General features: G+C 42.3%; 1 protein-coding gene and 1 long non-coding RNA gene across 4 annotated transcripts in view; one reads left to right on the forward strand and one right to left on the reverse strand.

Moving 5' to 3' along the window:
- Window positions 1–3,793, reverse strand: part of LOC116757829 — a 47,718-nt gene extending 43,925 nt beyond the window's left edge. The window contains exons 1-3 of the long non-coding RNA XR_004351094.1: window positions 3,719–3,793; window positions 2,901–3,231; window positions 1,862–2,025 (exon numbers count right to left, since the gene is read on the reverse strand). This is a non-coding gene — a long non-coding RNA (uncharacterized LOC116757829). The remainder of the gene's footprint in view (window positions 1–1,861; window positions 2,026–2,900; window positions 3,232–3,718) is intronic.
- The window catches only part of ZBTB44 (zinc finger and BTB domain containing 44), a 72,321-nt gene continuing 54,798 nt past the window's right edge, over window positions 3,413–20,935 (forward strand). The window contains exon 1 of one of the 3 annotated variants that reach the window (XM_032640162.1): window positions 3,413–3,969. The gene's annotated coding sequence lies outside the window, so the exon portion shown is untranslated. The remainder of the gene's footprint in view (window positions 3,970–20,935) is intronic. The other 2 variants (XM_032640161.1, XM_032640160.1) reach the window with 2 other exon arrangements.

The following is a 20,935-nucleotide window of genomic DNA, read 5'->3' on the forward strand; positions in this document are numbered from 1 at the left end:
GATGTGTGGATCGAGAGGAATTAGCTAAGGAACAACGTATACATATACAGAGGGAGTAATGCGTGCACTGGAGGAAAGAGCGTGGCATTTTAGAAGATGTGAAAAAAAAATCTGCATCTGGCATGTTCCTTGAAAGAGTATAATGAGAGTTGAAGCTGAAGCTATGTATTGAACAGGCCCACATTTGTAGCTGTGAAAGCCATGGTAAAAGTTTGAGATTTGATCCTAAAAACAATAGGAAGCCATTGTTGTGTGATAAGATCAGTATGCATTATAACTCCAGCTACCACGCAGAGAGTGAAGAGAAGGGGGCGGGGTATATTCAGGAAACCAGGTAGGTGGTATTATAGTTCTCCGGGTACAAGGTATTGGTTGGTGTCTTAGATTGTTAATGCAAGTTCGTGTGCCCGATGCACAGTGAGGCCAAACAAACTGAAACATCGGGGCCATGCAAGGAGATGAGGAGGCTCATGCCCTAAAAACCCCGGGGATTAAAAGCCAGGGTGGCAGGGGGAGCCTTAGGGTATGTGATCAGCTTATCAGCTTATCAATTCTCTGATTGTCTGATGGTGAGGTAGCAGGGTGGTGTCACAGGGGTTAACATTATCAGTCCTTAGGTTCCAGGAGGCCTGGGGCTATGTGATCAAGGTTAGCATCTTCCATTTGTTGGAGAGGGGGGTTTTTTTACATCTGCAAAACAACTCAGGAAATGTGCATCAAATCCACTATTATCTAGGTACTTCAGAGAGGAGCTAAAGCAGAGGATCTGGGAAGGGAAGGCCCCATGGGGTCCTGCTTGGTTACAAGATTAGGATGGTGGTCGTAGGAATGGACGAATTCAGCAGGACTTCTTGATAGGTTGGAACTGAGATGTGGAAGAGTAGTGAAGTAGCCAAGCTGACATGCTCAACTGGATGGATGATGAAATGGGAATACTAGAAGAGGTGCAAGTTTCAGGGTCGGGGAGTAAGACTAATTCTGTTAATATAGTTGGAATGATCTAATAGGGGAGTAAGGCTGCTTTGTGCAGTAGTGAGTTCTCCTCTATTGGAATTATCCGAGTTGGACTAGAGATCTTTCAGTTAAGTGTCCAGTGTTCTTGCTCTGAAATAAGTTGTGGACTAAGTAACTAAGTTCCCATTCAGCCCTTATGGTCTACCACAAGCAAGTGCCATTTCTGCCAGAATTTGGCCCCCCCGAACAGCTCAGGGCTGAAATAAAACCCTCTTCGCCTGGAATTTGAATTCCTCAGAATCACCTACACCAGGTTAATAATTTAAGGTTCCTCATAACTGTTTGTTTGTTTCACCTGTGTGCAGGACTCTGGTTTCATAAAATCCTCCCAGCAGTATTATTTAACCTAGTGTGGAAGAAAGGTGTATATATTCCGCCAAGCCAAGGGCAAGTCTCTACTAGCCCAGGAGAAAGGGGGAGGCTGCAGGTGCCACAGAAAGTGGCCCTGCCCAAAGCCAAAACAGAGGAGAGGACTCCTACAAAGTTAATCTTTTTATATCTTCTCACACCCTATCCAACCATCTAGCCCTGTGCCCTTAGGGTCCCACAGCCATTGGGTGGTTAATTTATCCTCCAGTCCCAGGGAGGGGGTGGGGTGAGAGGATGATAATTTTTAAATATAAAATGAAAAACAGAAAAGTACAAAAAGGGAGGAAACGGAGAAAAGACAAGAGAGTAATACAAGAAAAGCTGTATTTTGTGCCAGGGCTGCCACCTCAGTCCCCTGGGAAGCAGTAAGGACTTGCCTAGAGGTCCCTTATCGACTCTCCGATTAAATGCCCTAGGAGAGGTCCGCGGGATTTGTTTGACTGCTTTATTCCCACCCTGATTCTTCTCCAGGTATTACCTTGTGCCCCTGCTCTAACACACACCAGGACCTTCCTGAGACTTGCTCTGTCGCTGCTGTTCCCCTTCCAGGGTAAGCATTCCGCCTTCTTTTTCTTGTCCTTCTTCAAATCTCAGCACAAAACTTTCTGGGCCTCATTCGCATCTTCCTGACTTTCCTCATTTCTGAAATGGGAATAATAAAAATGATGGTGGGAATAACAGCAAAACCTACATATTATGATTGCTGTTAAGATTAAACATTATATATACTTGAAAATCTGTTGGAAACCGCAGAAGACTATACAATTTGACGTTGCTTTTTATGGCCTTTATTTCTCACGTAGATTTCAGTGGCTAGAAAGAGGGGGTGCTAGGGTGCTGGGGTGCTTGTCTCTCAGTGAGATCAATGCAAGACGTTGCCAAGTGTTTCAGAAGAAAACGCCACTCTACTTCAGACGGGGTGCCGGCCACCTTGAACAAAGCCCTTTGGAGAAGTTTTTCGGTGCAACAGCTGAAGGCATGGGAAAACACAGCATGCAGCTGAGGAGCCTCCCGGGCGCTGCAGGCCGCACCCCCTTGGCCCCAGCGCGGCCGGCCGACTAGCCTGGGGCGCGCTTCTGCCAGCCGCCCAGGGCGCCCCTCCGGGCCACCGTCCGAGCGCTCGCCCGCCGGGCCGGGGACGCTAAGGCTTGGAGTCCCGGGAGTTTTAACACTTTACGCGATTTTGCAGTTGACCGAGAACTCTCAAGCCCCCCGAATACTCCCTCGCCGGAAAGCCAGGTTACTGGCGGTGGAACCAAATGTGACTCCAGGTGTAAAAGAAACAGGCATATTTGGGGAGCGGCTCTAGGTGACCCCGTGTTGGGGGAATAAGATGGATTTCTCCAGTCATTTCAAAACCACACCTCCCGCCGGGTGGCCCAGGGAAATTCTAGAACAATCCTCGGGCGCCGAGAGGACGCCCCGGGCTGCAGAGGCCGCAGGGAGCCGGACACCGGCCGGGCTTGGCTGCCTGCAGGGAGGCGGGCGCGGGAGCCGGCGGCGCACGGCATCCTCACCTGTCCGGGGCCGCCTCTCCGCAGGCCTGTTTCCGCGTGTGAGAAATGGGCTGACTACCAGCTCACCCTCTCACCGAGAGAAAGCGTCTGGGGTGTTCCGGTTCAGCGCCGCTACAGAAACCACTCGAGAAAACAGGAGTTTGTTTCGGTTTTAGTTCAAAGAAGGAAAAAAAAAAATGCAAGAAGCGTGCACCGTGCGCAGAAACGCTTGTCAAGGTTAGCGGGAAGCCTGCTGAGCTGACGGGCAGAGGAAGGGCGAATTGGCCAGGGCCTAGGCGGCCTGTGAAGGTAACTCTACACGTGTTCACGAAAGCATGAAGATGCACTGCTCCTGTCAAAACCCGCGGGTGCGTCGGGAGACCGAACTCGAGCCACGACGACCGGGAGCAGCGTCCTCTGCGCCTGCGCAGTACCCGCGTTTCCCCCCGCCCCGAGCTCGCGCCCCGCCCCCGAGTTCTCTCCGCCCCGCCCACTTGCCCTCCTCCTCCCCAGCCCGGCCGCCCGCGCAGAGCATTGTGGGACACAAACAAAGTGCCCCCAAACAGGCTGGAGTGAGCGGAGCGGCAACGCGGCGGCGCCGGCCCGCACGCGCGCGGCGGCGGCTCCCTCCCAACCTCCCCCTCCCCTCCCCTCACTCCCCTTCCCCTTCCCCACCCCGCCCCGCCGGGAAAACGCGAGCCGTCGCCTCGCTCCCCAAACCGCCGCCTGCCCTCGGCCAACCGCCCCCAACGGCCGCCCGCGCGCGGCTCGCCGGGCCCCCTCGCTCCTCCCCTCAGGCCCCCAGAGCGCTCCCCTCCCGCCGCCTCGCACTCTCCCACCTCGCAGGCACGCCGCTGCTCGGGGCCGCCATGCCCCTGCCGCAGGCTGTCCACGGGCCTAGGCGCGGCGGCCCGAGATAGGGTCTCCTCCGCCTCCCGGGGGAGGAGAGAGGGAGCGGGCCGCGCGCTCCGCCCCCTCCCCCCGGGCTGCCGCCGCCACCGTCGCCACCACCCCCTCGCCGCCTCAGCCTGGCGGGGAGGAGGAGGAGGAGGAGCAGCAGGCCTCCGGGCCCTGGCACCGCCGCCCGCAGGTAACGGGGAGGGGAGGGCAGGGCTGGCCCCTCTTCGCCGCCCGCGCCCTCGGGCGCGCCCTCCGAAGGGCTGACGCCGTGCGTCCCCCATCTGGGCGCTGGACGGAAGGGAACGCCTGGTCTCCTCACCCCCTCCGCGCCGGGAGACACCCCGCAGGGTCCCCTCAATGGCATCTGAGCCTTCGGGAAGGAGACTGGCCTTGGGTCCCGCCGTCCAGGAGAAATTGCCCCGATCTCCCAGGACGCCCCGCATCCGCACGCGCGTGTGCCCAGCACCCTAACCCCGAGGAGGCGGAGTGTTAGCGTCTCACCTGGTCGAGCCCGCAGCGCGAGACCCACTGTTCCCTCCTCTCCCCTGCTGCTTTTTTTCTCTGGTACTGGGAAGAAAAAGGTTGGCACTTACTTAAAAAACAAAAAATGAAAACCTTTTTTTCTTTCCTATCTGGGGATCAGTCTGCATCTAGTCATTTTCTGCTGGCCTAACCAGAAAAGGGTTACCTGCGAGTGAAATGACGAGTACGTTAGAACTGATGAAAGGAAGCATGCTTGTGAGTTGTATGAAGGTTAACCAGAATTTAGAGTAAAGCCCAGTAAGTCTGCTTTATTGGGACTGACTTATAGAAATGAAGGCCAGAACTTACATTTTTTTCCACGTATAAGTAGATTTTCTGTTGGTTAGGAAGACATTCTCTTTAACTTCCACTTATTTTCTTACTGTTTTATTCGGATAAGCGGCTAATACCAAAAGCAGACTTCACAATTTGATAGATACCAGTTGTTTGGGTAGGTAGTTTTTTTTTGCCTAGAGTGTTTCGGTCGGAATTATTGCATTTAAAAAAATATTATGTAAATCTTTATTTATACAGTTACCCCCATTACTTCACTTTCACTGTCAATGGATATTTAATTTTACCTAATGTAGCTTCCTAATCATGGAATGTGGCAATAATGAAAGGAATGTTTTCCTGTAGTCTTGTATTTTAGGATGATTGCATTAATTATGAAAACCAGATTTACTTATTGTGTGCAACACTGCTAGGCATTTTACATATCTGATGTGATTTTATTCTCAGAACAACCTAATGACTTAAGATATTATTACTTGAGTTTTACAGATGAGACAAACTCAAGTGATATTAAGTAACTTGCTCTAGGCCACACAACTAGTTAGTGATAGAGGTGAGATTTGTATCCAGATATAATTCCAGTGTAGATGTGTTTTCTACCATTCCTCTCAGTACAGGTACACTTTTTTTAAACTTAATTATGAAAAATGTCAGTCTTTTTGAAATTGAGGGAAAAATGCAGTGAACACCCCAGTACCTAGATTCAGTGATTGACATTTTTGCCATTTCCCCCCTCTCCTCCCTTACTGTGTGTCTCAATATGTAATCATTTGAAAGTAAATTGCAAACTCCATGACACTCCAGTATTTCAGCATGGTTTCCTAAAACTAAGGACATTCTAACCCCAGTATCATTATCAACACCTTTCTAAATTAACAATCCATATGCAAATTTCCTTAGTATGCCAAGGTCTCTTTTGGGAACTCTACCCCTGCCCCCAGCATTGCATTTGTTGATTATGCCTCTAGTCCTTTTTTTAAAAGAGGAGTACCCATCTTTTTTTATTCTGACAATTAACCAAACCACTTGGTTTATAGAATGCTCCCACTTCTGGGTTTGTCTGTTTCCTAATGGTGTCATTTAATTAATTCCTCTGTCGCCCTGAATTTCCTGTTACTGGAAGTTAGGTCTAAAGAAAAGCTTGAGTAGCTTAAGGAAAACTTTATTTGGCAAGAATGTTTAATAGATGATGCTGTGTACTTCATGTTATGCCATTTAGGAGGTATTTAACGTCAGATTGCCACACTGTTAAGGATACTAAATGTGACCACTTGATCAAAGTGGTGACTACCATATCTGTTATAAAGATGTGGTTTCCCTGTTCGTGATGTGTACGTGATCTTGGAGTAATTCCTTGACACCAAGCAAATACCTGTTTCTGCCTTTGCTCAGTGATTTTAGCACCCATTGATGACTCTTGCTTCAATCAGTTATTTTATTGGAGATTTTCTGTCTGGAAGATTTCCTTCATTAACTAGGAGTGAACTAAACTTCCTCCTAAAAATGCTAATGTCCTCCCTCCAGTTATCAGTATTCAGAGTAAAGAATACTGGGGTGATAGTCACCCCCAATGGTGGCAAATAAGGGTTTTTTTTTTTTTTTCTTTTTTATGGGGATAACTGTAACCGAGCAGGGCCCCGTGGGGCCTTCCCAGGAAGGGCCTTCCCCCAGATCCTCTGCTGTGGCTCCTCTCTGAAGTACCTAGATAATAGTGTTTGATGCACATTTCCTGAGTTGTTTTGCAGATGTAAACCTACCCCCGTCCAACAAATGGAAGATGTTAACTCTTGGCGACCTTGAGCACATAGCCCCAGGCCTCCTGTGGCCTAAGGACTGATAAATGTTAACCCCTGTGACACCTCCCTGCGGCCTCCCCATCAGACAGTCGGAGAATTGTGCCCAAGCCGATCACATACCTCGCAACCTCCCTCCCTCACCTGGCTTTTAAAAGTACTTCGCCAACCTTCGGGGAGCTTGGGGCTTATTAGGGCATGAGCCACCTCATCTCCTTGCATGGCCCTGCAGTAAACCTTTCTCTGCTCCAGACTCCAACGTTTCAGTTTGTTTGGCCTCACTGTGTGTCAGGCACATGAACTTGTGTTAACAGTTTTACTATGGACTCATGGGTTTTCATTTATTCTTTTTTTTTTTTCTTTTTTTAATAACCATTACAGTCGTTTTTCTTCTTGATGATCTAACTGTCCCAAATTTGGACAGTAGGAACCTTTTCAAGCTGTCTCCTGTGTCTTTTTAATGCTGGGAGTGCTTTCTGGCACAGGATATCCCAGGCTTGCCTTGTTACTTTCCTTGTTCCAGATCTGGAATGGGCTGTTAATCTAAGGAGTCTTGGTTCTTTGTAGTGAGAAACGGTGTATAGAAACCAAGATCTGGATGTTTGGCATATTCATTGCTGCTGGAGTGTCACTATTTCTAGGCCCTTTCAGAGGGGAGAACTAAAAATGGTTTTTTGCTTGTGAATCAAGTTCATAGTTATATATCCAATTCAGATTTAACGTAGCAGATTTTTCTTTAACTTCTTTGATTCTATATTGGTCTCTTTTGTCTTAAACAAAAATCTTGGTTCCTAATAAAATTAACATACTTGCCTTATCCTACTATGTATACTTAAAATCATTTCAAAATTATCATACCAATATCATTACTAACAATAAACTGAGTAAAGTTTAAGATTTCTTTGCATCTATTTTTGTCCTTAGAATATATTACATGAAGGCTGTATAATCAGAGTACTTACTGTGTTCAGAAGTCACTTGAAGTGCTTTCCTCTGTTTGGTTATACTGCCAATTTGATATGGTTCATTGGTTTTTTGTTTTGTTTTGTTTTGTTTTGTTTTTGCGGTACGCAGGCCTCTCACCACTGCGGTCTCTAACGCCGCGGAGCACAGGCTCCAGACGCGCAGGCCCAGCAGCCATGGCTCACGGGTCCAGCTGCTCCGCGGCATGTGGGATCCTCCTGGACCGGGCACGAACCCGCGTCCCCTGCATCAGCAGGCGGACTGTCAACCACTGTGCCACCAGGGAAGCCCTGGTTTCATTTTTTATCTTAAGGTTTTCTTTTTTAAACTTTATTTTTTTTTCAGAAAGAAACAACTTTTTATTGAGTGTAGTTGATTTACAATGTTGTGTTAGTTTCAGGTGTACAGCAAAGTGATTCAGATATACATACATTCTTTTTCAGATTCTTTTCCTTTATAGGTTATTACAAGATACTGAATATAGTTCCCTGTGCCATAGGTCCTTGTTTATTTTATATTTAGTAATGTGTATCTGTTAATCCCAAACCCCTAATTTTTCCTCCCTGCTTCCCCCTTTGGTAACCTTTGGTTAACCTTTGGTAAGTTTGTTTTCTTTGTGAATCTGTATGTTGTAAATAAGTTAATTTGTATCATTTTTTTAGATTCCACATATAAGTGATATCATGTGATATTTGTCTTTGACTTACTTCACTTAGTTAGATAATCTCTAGGTCCGTATATGTTGCTACAAATGGCATTATTGTTTTTTATGGCTGAGTAATATTCCAGTGTGTGGAGGTGTGTGTGTGTGTGTGTGTGTGTGTGTGTGTTTGTATACACACATACTACATCTCTTTATCCATTCATCTGTCAGTGGACATTTAGGTTGCTTCCATGTCCTGGCTATTGTAAACAGTGCTGCAGTGAACATTGTGGTCCATGACTCTTTTTGAATTACGGTTTTCTCAGGGTATATGCCCAGGAGTGGGATTGCAGGATCATATGTTAGCTCTATTTTTAGTTTTTTAAGGAACCTCTATACTGTTCTCCACAGTGGCTGCACTAGTTTATGTTCCCACCAACAGTGTAAAAGGGCTCCCTTTTAAACTTTTATGTTTGAGTATATAAAATATATACAAGGTTCAAAAGTCAAAATAATATTTTAAAAGTATGCTTAAAGAAGACTCACCCAAATTAGTTTTTAAGATGAAGTGTTTTTTAACTTCGTCAACCCTTTTAATATCTAATCTCATAAATCTTGACTGCAGTGGGCAAAGTATGTTGCTTACGTGTAGTGATATAGGAGTCCTTTTAAATTTTGCAATTCAATTCCGATTCCTCTGGCAAAGAGAAAGCACTAGACTAATCTTCAGAGGTGAGCAGAGAAGTAGATTTCAAGCTTGGCTTTTTTTGTTTGTTTTTGGTTTTGTTTTTTGCGGTACGCGGGCCTCTCACTGCTGTGGCCTCTCCCGTTGCGGAGTACAGGCTCTGGATGCGCAGGCTCAGCGGCCATGGCTCACGGGCCCAGCCGCTCCGCGGCATGTGGGATCTTCCCGGAGCGGGGCACGAACCTGCGTCCCCTGCATCGGCAGGCGGACTCTCAACCACTGCGCCACCAGGGAAGCCCTCAAACTTGTTTTTGCAAGCTTTACTTTGAAAATCATATATTTATTGTTTGGTCAATTTTTTTTCTTTTTTCCTTTTGACTGCAGGCTTGCGGGATCTTAGTTCCCCAACGCTGGGCCCTGGCATTGAAAGCCCAGAAACCTAATCACTAGGCCACCGGGGAGTTCCGAAAACCATGTCTTTAAAGGGGCATGTAGTTGGTAGAGTTTTATGAATCCATCTACTTACATGTCACACAGCAAAACTGACATACATATGCTATCTGCAAATATAAAAGGTATTTGGATATATGATCAGTGAGGATAGCACTTTTTTTTCGATTGGGCAAATTTGATGGAAATTATAATTATGCCTTGAAATGAGAATATATAAGGGAGCAATCAGTGGTTGTCTAAAATAAGCAGAATACAGTTATGCAGTTTGTAAGCTGCTTATCACCCAGGAAAAGTTGTGCCCACGGTGTGTTTCCCTCTGTGTACACCATCACTGCTTTTGGTAATAGAGCGAACATCTCTCCTTCAGGAAATGGAGTGGGAAAATGAGGAATGCATATGTTTCATTTGCCTTCATTCTGTCTTTAATCTTGGTAAAATATACTACCCAAGGTTAGAACACATAAGGTGATGAAAAAATGCCACAAAGTGTAGCATAGGTATATACACTCACATAGCAGCTAGAGCTTATTGTGGTATACTGAGTGGGCTAATACAGTGACGATAATTGCCAACATTTGTTGAGCCCTTTTAAAAAGGTAGCACTGTGCTAGACATTTCATACATCATCTCATTCACATCTCACATTAACCCTTTGTTATTATTGCTGCTGGTATCTGCAAATAAGGAAACTGATATCCAGGTTTCAAGCTCAAGTCTGTCTTCAGTGTTTTACTTAACTACTTTGCTGCACCTCACAACTAAATATATGTCGTAAAATTGGATATATTTTCACTCAGCATGAATCAAATTAAAGGAAGTGCATGACTGACATTAGTCCTATAGCAGCACTGAAGATTGCATCTAAAATTTTCCTAATAAAATGTTGGAGTTTTAATTTCTTCTTTTAATTTTTATTTACTTATTTATTTGGTTGTGTTGGGTCTTCGTTGCTGCACACGGGCTTTCTCTAGTTGCATCGAGCGGGGTCTACTCTCCGTTGTGGTGCGCGGGCTTCTCATTGCAGTGGTTTCTCTTGTTGTGGAGCTCGGGCTTTAGGCACGCAGGCTTTAGTAGTTGTGGCACATGTGCTCAGTAGTTGTGGCTCACGGGGTCTAGAGTGCAGGCTCAGTAGTTGTGGCACATGGGCTTAGTTGCTCCACGGCATGTGAGATCTTCCTGGACCAGGGATCGAACCCGTGTCCCCTGCATTGGCAGGCAGATTCTTAACCACTCTGCGCCACCAGGGAAGTCCGCAGTGTTGGAGGTTTTAAACTTTAAGTCTTCCTAGCCTTGTAAAGGATAAAACTCTCTTGCTATTGAAAATGGTCAAGCATCAAAGACTGTTGTAAAGGGGTTTCCTTCATTAGTTGGGGGATCCTAATTAATTTGGCTTCTTCCAACTGTAATTTTTTAATATCTTTATTATATATATTGAATGTGTGTGTGTATATATATATATATATATTTTTTTTTTCCCCTCCTGTGGTTTCCTGGTATTCTGTAGACTATTGAGCATGTCTTTATATAAGATATAATGGGATGTTTTTACTTTAAATGCAACCGCATTCATGACTGAGACAGTTTTCCCTGTACCTCAGACTGATTGCTTGAAATTTATCTCCTGTTAAGCTGAAAGCCACATTAGTTTTCCTTTGTTCTTTATATCAGAAATACTTCACCCCATTTTAGACAATGAGCTGGAAATCTCTGGATTCTTAGCCACAGGGTCTAAAATAAAATAGTGATTGCATATGTGTCTTTAAAAATATAAAGATACGGGCTTCCCTGGTGGCGCAGTGGTTGAGAGTCCGCCTGCCGATGCAGGGGACGCAGGTTCGTGCCCCAGTCCGGGAAGATCCCACATGCCGCGGAGTGGCTGGCCCGTGACCCATGGCTGCTGAGCCTGCGCGTCCGGAGCCTGTGCTCCGCAACGGGAGAGGCCACAGCAGTGAGAGGCCCGCATAGCGCCAAAAAAAAAAAAAAAAAAAAAAAAAAAAAAAAAAAATATATATATATAAAGATACATTAAATTTATGTTACACTCTTGCTTGAAGGGCACATTGAATATTACATTAATTTCTTCACTAACATTATTAGGGCCAAAGGTGACCTTAGCCAGAACTTTTTTACATAACTGATCATGGAATACATCACTGGCTTATATCATTGTGGTATTTCACATTGATAACTCTGTCTTATAAGAGTGAAAGTTGATGGATGAAACTTATTAATGTCTCACTTTTCTAGGAGAACATCTTCTTTGTCTCCATATTGAATGTTCTTCCATTTTAATAATTGTATAGCTTTAAAAAAACTTTAAAATTACAAATGTTTGATACTCCAAGAATTTGTAATTTCTGTATTCTATATTCTTCTATAGGTATTCAATGGTATATGTATTATTTTTATGTTGACAAGATTTGCTGTTTACTTGGTTTTGATATTTTTTAAAATTTTTATTTATTTATTTTTGCGGTACGCGGGCCTCTCACTGCTGTGGCCTCTCCCGTTGCGGAGCACAGGCTCCGGACGCGCAGGCTCAGCGGCCATGGCTCACGGGCCCAGCCGCTCCGCGGCATGTGGGATCTTCCCGGAGCGGGGCACGAACCTGCGTCCCCTGTATCGGCAGGCGGACTCTCAACCACTGCGCCACCAGGGAAGCCTGGTTTTGATCATTTTTGATGCATTCAGCATAACTATTGTACAAACATCTTTGGGTACCATATAACCAAGACTTTGAATATTTGGAATCAGGATTTTGTGGAACTACTGCCCTCGGGCTTCTGAAATGACTTTAGATAATTCCTTTTAAAAATGATTTTCTCTAATTCAGATCTTAACCTAAGTATCTGATCTTCACCAACTCTTAGCAAGCAAGCCTATTCAGAACTACCCTCTATTAAATGTTAATTTTATTCACTTTGATAAAATTAGTAAATTATTTGGTCCAAACAAAGAAAATAAAATGTAAGAGTTTTCAGGGACTCGAGGCATACTTACTTTGCTTCCATTTCGTTTTTCTCTTTTACTGGTGTGTTTACTAGCGTGTGTGTGTGCGCGCGTGTGCGTGCTTTCTTCCATTTTTACCTTTTTCTCCTTTTTTACATTTTGACTATCTGGGTTTTACTTTTTCCTTTGCTTTTGCTTTTCTTTCTTTTTGCTTTGGATCACCCAACATTGCTCATTTCCTTTTTGTGGCTTTCCATTACTCCATGAGGACAGTTTCTTTTATCTTTGGTGCCTTTTACTGTGCCATATGAAACTATACCCTACTTCTGTGAGAATTGTTTCTATTTACAGGAATCACTGCCTCTGTTTTTGGCCCGCCTGGTATGTTTCCTCCTCTTTTCTTCCTACTTCCTTCAACTAGGTTCACTTAGCTTTACTTTGAGAGGCAGTTCAGTGTAAAGCATCACTGAGCATGCCGCCTAGGTTCAGATCTTGACTCTAGTGTTTACTAATTGTATGGCCATGGGCTGGTTCCTTAACTTCTCTGTGCTTCATTTTCCTTGGTTAAGTGGAGATACCACGTGATACCTATCTCAAAAGGTTGTGTGAAAATTAAATTATTTAATATGTAAAAAATACCTAGAATAATGCTTGGTACATATTGAGTACTATGTAAGTATTAACTAATGATTATTACTGCTTTTTTAAAAAAAATGGTTCAAAGCCATTGATTATTCTTTAACAGTTTCTTGAGATATACATAACTCAAAAGCCATAGATTATTAACACTAGAAATTTGTGGTCTCCAATTTCAGTGGGGCCTTCAGTGCCACCCAGCCATCCTTTTTTTCTCCTCCACACATTTTTTGCATATTTCGTTTTCCTCAAAATTCTGCTTTATGTCCTCTCTTGTCAGCAGTCTAACCTCTACCTATAACTTTAGAGAGAAGTAAAAGCCAAAGCTCTCAGAAAAGAACTCCCACTACTTCTCACCACCCACCTATAAGCCTAACTGTAACTACACCCTTCCTTTCCTTTTTTCTTACACTGGGTCTCATTCTGTTTAAGGCTAATTCTTTTACTCAAGCACTGAATCCAGTTTCTTTTTATTTATCCAGGGATCTTACACTATCTGTTATCACCTGTTTTCTATATCTTTTCCTTCTCTGATTCTTTTCCACCAATACTCAAAGCATTCTCTGTATATTTTACCACAATTTAGAAAAGCTTATCGGGGGGGAAAAAACATTCTGTAGTTTCTCCCATTTTATAAAAATATCGGTATCTTCCCTCGAGCCCTTATTTCCCTCCAGCTAACCCCCTTGCCCTATCTTTAGAGCCAAACTTCTTTAGATTGAATTGTCTCCTCAAAATTTTCACTTGCTCATTTCTATATAGTCTTTATCTTTATTGCAATCTAGCATCTAACTCTACTGCCTCTCCATTATGTGCTGTTTTAAGGTCACCAGTGACTCCTTGCAGATAAATTGAATAGACTTTATATCTTATTTGACCTATCAGCAGCATTTGACACTGTCGACCACTCCTCCTTGAAATGCTCTATGCCCTTCATTTCTGGAGCATTCTACCATCCTGGTTGTAACAGGGAAGAACAAAATCTGACTCCATGTTGGATCTGTTTCTTTTACTTTGACCTTTGCTTTCCATTGTTTTTGTTCTGTCTATAGCTATAGGCATACATAATGGCCTGCCCCTCTGCCTGAAATGTTAAACTGAAGTGCCTTTATTTAGCTCACAGGGAAACGGTGACCTGCCCACCTGTGAATGGCTGCAGAAAAGAAGAAGAAATTAACACATCCCCTCCCTGGGACTGGCCAGAACCAGGAGATATTTTGCAAGACTTACTTGCTTCCTCACCTCCTCCCCTCTCTGTTCTATAAAAGAAACTAGCATCCCCATCCCGATAAGATGGTACTCTAGGCTGCTAATCCACCATCTTTTCGGACTCAGTAAAGTCACTGTTCATTGCCTCAACACCTCGTCTCCTGACTTATTCGCCTGTCATGTGGCAAGCAGAGTGAGCTTGGACTTGGTAACATGGTCATTCTATATATCACTTGCCCAGGTTTTCCTTCTGCTGCCCCCTCCCCCTTTTTTTCCCACCTCTTTTTCCCTTGGTCAGTCTAGCTAGACTTATCAATTTTGCTTGTGTCTTCAGAGAACCAAGTTTTGGCTTTAATTTTTTCTGTGATTTTTCTATTTTCTGTTTAATTTATGTCTGAGCTTTATTTCCTTCAATTTTGGGGGGTTTTGTCTTGCTCATTTTCTAGCTTCTTAAGGTAGAAACCTAGGCCATTGATTTTTTTTTTTAATTGTAGTGAAGTACAGATAAAAAATTTACCAACGTAACCATTTTTAAGTGTGCTGTTCAGTGGCATAAAGTACATTCACATCATTATGCAGCTCTCACCACCATCTGTCTTCAGAACTGCTTTCATCTGCAGAACTGTAATGTAATTCTGTAACTCCCTGTCCCCCCCCCCCCAGCCCCTGGCAACCACCCTTCTACTTTCTATCTATGAATTTGACTGCTCTAGGGACCTCATGTAATTGAAATCCAACAACGTTTGTCATTTTGTGACTGGCTTGTTTCACTTAGCATTATGTCCTCAAGGTTCATCCATGTCGTAGCACATATCAGAATTTCCTTCCTTTTTAAGGCTAAATAATATTCCATTGTACATACTACAATGTGGTATATACCACATCAGTGTGTACATACCACATTTTGTTTATTCATTTATCTATCGATAGACATTTAGCTATTGTGAATAATGCTGTGAACATTCATGTACAAGTATATGCTCATATCTCTGCTTTCAGTTCTTTTGGGTATATATCCAGAAGTAGAGTTGCTGGATCATATGGTAATTCTGTTTAATTTTTTGAGTAACTGCCATACTGTTTTCCATAGTTCTACGCTTACATTCCCACCAGCAGTGCACAAGGGCTCCATTTCTCCACATCCTTGTCAACACTTGTTATTTTCTCTTATTTTGTTTTTTATAGTAGTCATCTTAATGAATGTGAGATGGTAGAGTGTGAGGTGGTAGGCCACTGATTTTTAGACCTTCTCTAATATATATATTTAAAGCTATAACTTTTATTTTAAGCACTACTTTAGCTGCATTGTACAAATGTTGATAATATATTTTCAGTGTTTTACTCAGTTAAAAATACTTTGCAGTTTCTCTTGTTGATTCCTTCATCACTATGGGTTATTTAGAAGTGTGTTATATTTAAAATACATGAAATTTTCTTGATAACTCATTGACTTCTAATTGTGATTAGAGAACATACTCTGTGTGCATTCATTCCTTTAAAATTTATTTAGAAGATTTGTCTTATGGCCCGGCATATGGTCTGACTAGGTGAACATACCTTGTTGCACTTGAAAAGACTGTGTACCAGTGACCTTTGTGATATTAAAGATAGCCAGCTCTAGCCTTCCTTTACTTGCTGTTTGCATGGTGTATCTTCTAAAATACTTCTCTGTCTTTTTATTTAAAGTAGGTTCCCTGTAACGAACATGTAATTGGGCTTGCTTTTTTAATCCTGCTCTCTGCCTTTTAAATTGGAATGTTTATTAGTCCATTAAAATTTAATGTAGCTACATTTTACATTATTTTGAAAAGCAGGCATGTATTAGTTTGCTAGGGCTGCTGTAACCACAAACTGGATGGCATGAAGAGAAACTTTTTTTTTTTTTTTTTTTTTTTTTTTTTGTGGTACGCGGGCCTCTCACTGCTGTGGCCTCTCCCGTTGCGGAGCACAGGTTCCGGACGCAGAGGTTCAGCGGCCACGGCTCACAGGCCCAGCCGCTCCGCGGCATGTGGGATCTTCCCAGACCGGGGCACGAACCTGCGTCCCCTGCATCGGCAGGCGGACTCTCAACCACTGCGCCACCAGGGAAGCCCGAAGAGAAACTTTTGTCTCAGTTCTGGAGGGTAGAAGTCTGAAATCATGGTGTTGGCAGGGTTGATTCCTTCTAAGGGAAGGAACTTAGGAGGGAAGGATCTCTTTTTGGCCTCTCTCCTTGCTTTTACTAATGCCTTGGCTCGTGGCAGCATAATTTCAGTCTTAACATGGCATTCTCCCTTTGTGCATCTGTCTTTGTATTTCACTTTATATAAGAACATCCTAATTACCTCAGTTTAATTTGATTGCTTTTTAAAGAGCATGTTTCCAAATAAGGTAACATTCTCAGGTACTGGGGATTAGGATTTCAGCCTATCTTTTGGGGGACACGCTTCAATCCATAAGACGCATATAAGGTTGGTAACAGTGCAAAAGCGTATTAGGTAAAGCCACTATACTTGTGTACATATTTTAAAGCATACATAGTAGGACTCATGAGTACTTGGTAGGAACACTTAAAACACTCTTTAGAGAAACAGAGCTCTTTAAATGCTAATTGACTAAAACTGACTTGAATTTGATTTGCTTATGTAAGGATCCAAGAGACTGAATGAGATATACCCTTTCTTCAAGCTTTCTTTCTGGTGAAAATGATTTGAGGTTAATAGCTGATATCCCTTAAGTACTGTGATTGAATTCTTGTAAATGGTAACTGATGGGATGGGGAGAGAGAGGGGACTGTGAATTTGTGTTTTCAGTCAGACAGACCTTTTTTCAAATCCTGGTTTTATTACTTATAGGAATGTGGACAAGTTAATTTAACCTTCTGTTTCCTCCTTTATAACTGGATCTTAAAAATTCTTTTCCCAGAATTGTGAGACCAGAGTGTGATAAAGACACTTGGTAGGAGTTACTCAATGTATATTAACTTATTTTCCCTGGATATAGAAATTAATAATCAGCATGACTCTGTGGTTACCAGCAATGAGAAGAAATTCTAATAGTTTAATATCACTGGTTTAATTGATTTATTGTTTAACTCCAGGTAAATCTCATTCTCTCTTCTTCTCAAAGCTCTGAACTAGAAAGAACTTCTTCCTGTAGTAAAATGATTAAAACCTTTACTTGATTAAAAAGTGGCTAGTTATAGGGGCTTCCCTGGTGGCGCAGTGGTTGAGAGTCCGCCTGCCGATGCAGGGGACACGGGTTCGTGCCCCGGTCCGGGAAGATCCCACATGCCGCAGAGCCGCTAGGCCCGTGAGCCATGGCCATTGAGCCTGCGCGTCTGGAGCCTGTGCTCAGCAACGGAAGAGGCCACAACAGTGAGAGGCCCGAGTACCGCAAAAAAAAAAAAAAAAAAATTCAGTTATTTTGCCTCAAGTTTTATTTTGTTGTCCATCTATAATTATACTTTTATTAATAATGTGAATGAACATAAAAGAATATGCTTATTCCAAAAGTAAGCACCGTTAAGTCACAAACATTTATTCAACTTTTTAAAAATGCCCTGTGTTAGGCAGTTAAAGAATATTCACAGGCTCAACCTTTTCCCTCAAAGAGCATATGGATCTATAGGACAGCAAATCTGTAGACAGCTAATTGATCATCTATTATACATAAAATACTGATTAAAAGAGCAGTGATCCTTTTGTGGCCATAAAGGGATGCCTAGTTGAGAACCACTGCACTATAATAAGGAACGTTACGGATAAGAGTATAGCACATGTAAATGGTGTAGAGACAGAAATGATTTAGAAACTCTGCTGGTGTGTCTACATGAAGACTTGTGCACAAATGTTCATAGCAGCTTTATTTGTAATAGCCCCAAACTGGAAACAACTCAAGAGTTTGTCCTCTGTTAAATGATAATCAGACCATGGTACATCCACACAATGGAATAGTACTCAGCAATAAAAAGGAACAAAAATTCTTGAGCCTAACAACATGGATGAATCTCAAAATAATTATATCCAGTGAAAGAAGCCAGATGAATTAAGAAAATATATACTGCCTGATTCCATTTATGTTAAAATTCTAGAAAATGCAACTAGTCTAAAATGAAAAGCAAATTCGTGGTTGGGGGATGGGTAGGAGGGCTGGAGGGCAAGATTGTGAAGAGGCACAAAGAAAATGATAGGAGTCATGGAAATGTTCCTTATCTTGATATCTGTGTGAAAACTGACCTAATTGTATGCTTTAAATATGTTTGGTTTATTTTACATCAGTTGTACTTCAAGCATTTATAAAATGATTTTTAAAGAACATGGGTATAATTGATTCTAAAAATATACTGGAATTATCCTTGGAGAGACAGGACATATACCTGGTAAACCTAAATTGGTATTATATCAAATGCCAGATCAGTGGTCAAGACAGAAAATGCTACAGGAGCTCAGTGGAGGGAAAGGCAGCATAGTTTAATAATAAAATGGAGAGGATCAAAGTCAGAGTACTTGATTTTGAGGCCCTATTAGGCCACTTATTTTTTTCTGATCTTTATTTTCTGTGATTTTTGAAGAATTTCCTAATCTACTTAGTAAGATTTTTTAAGTTCCAAAGAAAATATATTTAAAAATACACTGTAATCTGAAAAGTGGCATGCAAATGGAAGGTATTGCTGATATCCAGAGTAGAAGGAAGAACAAAATAGAGTAGTATTTGACCTGTTGAGAGCAATAAGGGAATTCCAAAATGAGACCAGAGGGGGAAGTGGAAATATATATAGTATGTTCAGAGAATGAGTCAAAGATCAGTTTGACTGGAGCAAAGAGTTCGTGTTGGAGAGCAAGGAAGAAAAGATAACTAAAGCATCTAAAAGCACAATAGAGCAGAGAGAATATGAGACATATGGCGAGAAAGGCTAGCATCAGGATGTAAATTGCTGTTTAATTGCCTTGTGGCTTTGGATAAGTCATTTATCCTCTGAGCTTCAGTTTCTTCATCACTATAATGGGAGGATAATAGTCTGCCTTATCTTGAGTATTTTATGTATTGAAATCAATTGATGTCCAGTGATACATATATGAACATGCTGAAAAGAACTTAGTGCTGTTCAGAGTTGTACAATGTGATAGCTAAGGCATGAGGTAATAATTGCTGTACTAAAATCATTGGATTTTAGACAATGTGAACAGTGGTGGAGGATTAACTCAAGATTGGTGAGATTAAAAAGAAGGAGACCAATCAGGATGTTAAGTAGCCCAAGGTAGTGTGGCTAATGGAGAAAAGAAAGGGTGGATTTGAGATAGGTCTTAGTGACCAAGTCTGTGTTAGGAGGAAAAGTGAAAGATAGAAGTTGTATTAGCTTCCTGTGGCTCTTGTAATAAATTATCAGGAACTGGATGGTTTAAAACAACAAATTTATTCTCTCACAGTTCTGGAGGCCAGAAGTTCAAAATCAGTATCACTGGGTTGAAATCACGATGTTGGCAGGTGCTCCCTTCCTCCAAAGGCTCTGGTGGGGTGGGGAATCCATTCCTTACCTCCGCTAGTTTCTGGTGGCTGTGTAGTCATTCTGTGCCTTGCAGCCAAATCACTCCAATTTCTGCCTGTCTTCCTATCACCTTCTCTGATATTGGTGTCAAATCTTCTAACCTCTCTCTTAGAACAATGCTAAAGATCGTATGTAGGAGCCACCTGGATATCCAGAGAAGTCTTCCTATTTTGGCATACTTAATCACGCCTGCAAAGTCTGCCATAAAAGTACCATTTGCAAATTCCAGGGAGTAGTTCATGGACATATTTTGAGGAGTGACCTTTTTTAGTTTACCACAGAAGTCAAAGATGACTCCTAGGTTTTTCACTTTTTGGAATGTGGTATCATCGGCCAGAGAACTTCAAGAGGAAGAATACATTTGTGAGAAGTGATGATTAATTCATTTGGACCTGTTGAAGTACCTATGGGACATCTGTATATGGATACTCATTTTGTGTAGCAGAAAACTGAATCGAGTGACTTAAACACTAAGAACATTCACTATTTCAAACAAAAACAAAACAAATCCTAGAGTAAGACAGCTTCAGAGTTAGTTACTCAGCAATTCAGTGACATCAACAAGGGCCTCAATTCTCAACTTTTTGCTTTGCCATCTTTAAGGTAGCTCTCCTTATGGTTCCAAGGTGACCCCTTACGGTTCTAAGCCTTAAGTCCAGAGATGAAAACACCTAACCAGCTTGTTTTGTGTGCCTTTTTTTTTTTTAATCAGCAAGGAGACCTAACCCTAACCCCTGAATCTCCCCAGCAAGCTCTATTCCTCTTAGCCAGATAAACGTTTTAACATTTTCTTGACTAACTTTTACCTAAATAGATCTATTATTTCTATGTTGCAGTTGCTCCTTTATGATTATCTTGACAAGTGGATTTTACTACTCTTTGATGTGCAAATTTGAATATACAAAACCGTCTTTCTCTGGTTGGCTCAGATGTTTGAACAGCAGTCTATTCACCTTGCTGAGCCTTTTCTAAGTTCTTGTCTACAGATATCTAACCATCTCCTGATTTAACATTAAATGTTAAGGCAGTGGTTACTGTGGTGTGGGAACTCTCCTGAGATCCCCAGAAGCTTTCAGAGGGTACACAAGGTCAAAACAATTTCATAATAGTATTAAAATATTGTTTGTCATTTTCATTGTTATTCTCATGGTGTACAGTGGAGTTTTCAAGAGGCTACTTGAAGTGGGATATTACAACAGACTGAATGCAGATGCAGATAGGAGGATTCCACTGATATAATAATAATAAACCAGACTTGAGATTTGCAAAAATCCATGCCACTCTTGCTTTTCTTTTGTTCTGAGAAAGTGTAGTTTTTGAAAAATATGTTGTGCTAACATGTAATGGGCTTATTATTTTTAATGAATGAAGTTTTTGCATTTCTAAGTTTCAATGTGTAATATGGTAATGTTAGTAAATATAGTTCACATAAACAAAAGTTCTTTGGAATTCTCAGTAAATTTTAAGAGTGTAAAGGCGTCC

This window comes from Phocoena sinus, chromosome 8 (assembly GCF_008692025.1).
Source record: "Phocoena sinus isolate mPhoSin1 chromosome 8, mPhoSin1.pri, whole genome shotgun sequence".
Taxonomy (NCBI): Eukaryota; Metazoa; Chordata; class Mammalia; order Artiodactyla; family Phocoenidae; genus Phocoena; species Phocoena sinus.